At 33.6% G+C, this 5020-nt stretch overlaps 1 pseudogene; it reads right to left on the bottom strand.

Moving 5' to 3' along the window:
• Nucleotides 1–1291: 1291 nt before the first annotated feature.
• Nucleotides 1292–1666, bottom strand: LOC150037875 (secreted RxLR effector protein 161 pseudogene; annotated as a pseudogene).
• Between the last annotated feature and the right edge of the window lie 3354 nt (nt 1667–5020).

Below are 5020 nucleotides of genomic sequence, written 5' to 3'. Positions count from 1 at the left end.
TTGAGGTAGAGCAAGCTCAATACTCTCGACATCAATCATTCTTATATGTGAACATAGATATGCCCCTAAAAGGTTAAATACCCTAACACATGACCCAAAGCCTATATGTGTGCTAAAATGGGTCCCAAAGACCATCATACATATATAGATAATGAATTCTCTCAATACCTTCATCTTCTTGGGTATGAGATTCTCAGATACCTTGATCTCCTTGAGTATTGAGAGTTTGTCAACTAGGGTACTTAAAACATACCTTTATAAATAAGTTTGTCAACTAGGGTACTTAAAACATACCTTTATAAATCATATTTTGTATATAAACTCATCAACACTCCATAAACGTTTTGGCATTTAAATATAAAAGCATTCTCATGATGCTTAAAAGAATCACATTAGGAATGCTTAACATCATTAAAACATGCTTGAAACATATCATTGGAAAGATAGCATATAAAGAGTATATAAAGCTTTTTAAAGAAAAATCCATACTTTAACATAAATTGAAACATTGGAGCATGTAGCTCATATAAGAAAGATTCATGCTTCCATATACCTTAGAAACATGAAAACATCTAGCTCATAAATCTCATTCTCAAAAAGTTAACTTATTTCAAATAAAATTAAGCTTTGAAAGCATCTAGATAAAACATCTTAAATCATTTGTCACTCACAATCACCGATTTGTCCCTCCAGACTCTTGTGCTTCACCTATATTTGTTTGGCTTGAAAATCATATCACAAACCTAGCGTCACTCCCTAAACAATAACGCTTTATTGAAAAACATCAATACTAATTTATTAATGAACGGTCAAAAGTTACATTTACTATCTACGAATTTTAGGGCATAAAACCTAACAAACTCCCATTTGAACTAAAGCTCTAGTTAGTGGGATATATATAAAAATAATCCAAAGTTGAAAATGTCAAATGTATAATGTACATTACATGGAAAGTAAATATACAAATACAATAAACTAGGCATTCTTATACCCATTACACATCTCCCACCTGCCCTAGATTATACTATATACATGTCTCGCAAACCTAGACTCTCTAGATGAGTCTCAAACACTTTAGCCGAGAGAGTCTTTGTAAATGGATCAGCAATGTTATGCTCCAAAGCAATCTTGGTGGCAATAACATGTCCTTGTTGCACAATCTCCCGTATGAGGTGATACTTCCTTTCTATATGCTTTCCTCGTTTATGGCTTCGAGGTTCTTTCGAATTGGCTACAGTCCCACTGTTATCACAGTATAACATAATGAGCAAGTCCATATTTAGAACAACTTTCAAATTTGAGAGGAACTTCCTGAGCCATATTGTGAAGCAGCTACATACTCAGCTTCCATAGTGGAATTTGCAATGCATCCCTGTTTGGTGCTTCTCCAAACTACAGCTCCCCCATTAAGGGTGAACATTGACCCTAATGTAGAGTTTCTAGAATCCTTGTCAGTCTGAAAGTCAGAGTCGGTATATCTTATAAGGATCAAATCCTTAACCCCATACACCAGCATGTAACCTCTCGTTCTCAGAAGATACTTGAGGATATTCTTAACCGCTGTCCAGTGGTCTAACCCTGGATTAGATTGGTATCTACTGACTATCCCCACAGTAAAACATATGTCAAGCTTAGTGCATAGCATGACATACATTAAGCTGCCCATAGCTAAGGCATAGGGAATGCATCTCATATCCTCAACTTCTTGAGGTGTCTTAGGATATTGCTCCTTAGACAGATGAACCCCATGTCTAAAATGCAACAAACCTTTCTTGGAGCTCTGCATCAACTATCTAGACAATATCTTGTCGATATACGTTATTTGAGATAATGCTAGCATTTTGTTCTTACGATCTCTGATGATCTGGATCCCAAGAACATATTGTGCCTCTCCCTAATCTTTCATTTGGAATTGGGCTGTTAGCCAGTTTTTATGTTAGTCAGGTACCCTACGTCATTCCCAATGAGTAGGATGTCGTCCACATAAAGTATAGAAAAGCTACTTTCTTCTTGATGATCTTCTTGTAAACACAATGCTCATCAATGTTTTGGTCAAAACCAAAAGATTTTATTTCAGTATCAAATATAATATTCCAAGATCTGGACGCCTGGTTCAACCCATAAATGGATCAATTCAGCTTGCAAACCTTTTGCTCCTGACCTTGGATTATGAACCCCTCGGGCTGAGACATAAAGATATTCTCTTCAAGATTACCATTTAGAATTGCAGTTTTGACATCCATTTTCCATATTTCATAGTCATAATATGTGGATATGGACAAGAGAATTCTTATGAACTTGAGCATAGCAATAGGAGAAAATGTTTCCTCATAGTCAACCCCTTCTCTTTGGGTATAACACTTTGCTACAAGTATAGCTTTGAAGGTTTGTACCTTCCCAACTGCATCTCTCTTTCTTTTATAGATTCATTTGCACCCAATGGTTTTTACCCCTTCAGGTAGATCTACTAGTTTCCATACTGAATTGAAGTACATAGACTCCATTTCGAGGTCCATGGCTTTGACCCATTGGTCCTTATCTACGTCATTCATAGCCTGTCTATAGGACAATAGATCCTCAACACCATCAAGGTATGACAACTTGAGTTTTAGTTAAACCCAAGTAGCGGTCAGGTCGTGTCATGACCCTCCCACTGCGTCGAGGCACTCTCAAGATTTAGAGGGACGAGATGGACCTGAAGTACTGGTTGCTTCATCGATCCTTGTTGAAGTACCAACTTCATCTTCAACAATATTTATTGGATATCAACGACACCTCAAAGAATCCTTCACTGGTATTCTCTCATGGATCTGACGAGGCGGGATTGTGGGATCCCCTCTTCTTGATCTTAGATTAAGGGAGAATAATGGGAGAAAAAAAATCTGAGAGAGAGATCTTTTTTTCCGTTAACACACACTAATTCTCAGAGATCTGAGCCTCATCTATGAGAGTCAAAGGGAGAGGGAGAAAAATTAGGGAGAAAACTCCCTCCCCCCTTGAAAAACGTAACTCCAGTTACATTTTTTTATTTAATTTATCATTATTATAATTATTAATTAAAATAAACAAATATAATTTTAATTTATTTTAATTAATTAAATAATAATAAATATATATTTAATTTAACTAAATAAATTAAATCGAATTTAATTTTAAAAATATTAAATTAAATAATTATTAATTAATCAAATTAATTAATAATAATTAAATATCTCCTATATTTAATTAAATGTGTATTAGAATCATATTCTAATACATCCCGCTCACATAACCTATAGTTTTAATTCAATTACTTAAATCAAATCATATTTAATTAAATATAGTTAAATTAAAATAATTAATTTTCTAATTAATTAATCATTAAATTAAATATCACATATTTAATTTAATCTTACGATTCAATTATCTTTCTCTCATATAATCTATAGTTTTAATTCAATTAATTTAATCAAATCATATTTGATTAAATATAATTAAATTAAAATAATTAATTCATATTAAAATTAATATTTAAAATCCTTCAGATATTTAATTCTTCCATAAATTAATTTTTAAATCAAATTCAAAATCATAAAGTTTAATTAAATTTTAAATTTTATATTATAATGTATCAACATACATTATATTATTTTTCCTTAGTTAATTTGAACAATTCAAATTACTTTAATTTTATCAATACCCTTGAATGAGTTACCCGTGGGACCTAATGGACCTACAGATCAGAAGCTCCAACGATATGAGATTAATTGACTAAACTCATTAACCGAGTTAGTCAATATTTGTTAGCTGTGGATACACTCCACTACAAACTCATAGTTGCACTCTTCTCACTGTAGATATATTACTGTATCCACGGATATAGACCAATAACAGCAAGTTAGTCTTTCACGAGTGTTCGTAACACCAACTGAGTTAAAATTACCATTTTACCCCTAAGTTACTTGTACATCCTTAAGTACTAGTGCTCCTCTAATGAACAACATGTTTGTGGTCCAACCAACAAACAGAAATCCCTCTCGAGTCAATGAGAGGGCAGGGCTCTATGTTCAAGACCCGAAAACACCACTTAAGGGAACACTCATCTACTTCCTAAAGTAGAAAATGAGTGAATTCCATCTTATGAAATTACGTTCCCAGCTATCCACTCTATTTTGTCCCCAAAATGGTAGGCCTATTGAGTCGGCAAACCGACCACTCTTACTCATACAAATCAAAGGACAATCCCTCGTGAACAGAAGTTCATAACTCACTCAGGATTGAGGTTAAGTTGCCTAGGTCATCCTAGTGAAATAGAAACCTAACTAGTCAACGGTATTACAACTAAAGGTTACTATTTCGCGGTCCAGTCTCATGCAAACTCATTGCATGGGATACCCCCACTCACATGTCTCCTACACGAACATGTTGAATCATTATGTTTGTATTAAATACAAAGTAGACCATATCCATCATGTTACAGGATAAGACCCTTTAGGTTGTATCTTGAACAGTGTGTTGGATCGATATGACAACCCTAGAGGGGGGTGAATAGGGTTTAATTAAACTTTTTTTCTAAATTAACCAAATTAAACTAATTGATACACTTTTTATAAATAATAAGAAAAATTCAATTTATGCAACAAATAAGATGACAAAAATGTGATAATTTAATTATATCAAATTTTAGCAAATAAATAAGAACAAACTAAAACATACAATAAATTGCTTAAATTAATTACAAAAATAAAAATGAAAGAGTTAGAGAAGAAGACACCGTAATTTTTATAGTGGTTTGGTCAAACTCGACCTACTCCACTCCCCAAGCGCCTCTTGGGAATTTGAATAAAATCTTTCCGACTCTTTCCACGGATTAGAGCCCAACCGTTACACCACCGTTCCTTTTACGGATTCAAGAGCAAACCCGATCCTTTCCACGGTTTAAGATCAAACCGTTACAAATGTTGGAATTTTTGAAGAACACAATACAACTCTCACTAGAGTGGATTTACAAGTTTAAGCACTCAACAAGTTTATCCTCACA

Source organism: Benincasa hispida, chromosome 2 (assembly GCF_027475165.1).
Source record: "Benincasa hispida cultivar pf3 chromosome 2, pf3_genome.v1.1, whole genome shotgun sequence".
Taxonomy (NCBI): domain Eukaryota; kingdom Viridiplantae; phylum Streptophyta; class Magnoliopsida; order Cucurbitales; family Cucurbitaceae; genus Benincasa; species Benincasa hispida.
This window is presented reverse-complemented; position numbering and strand designations above follow the sequence as displayed.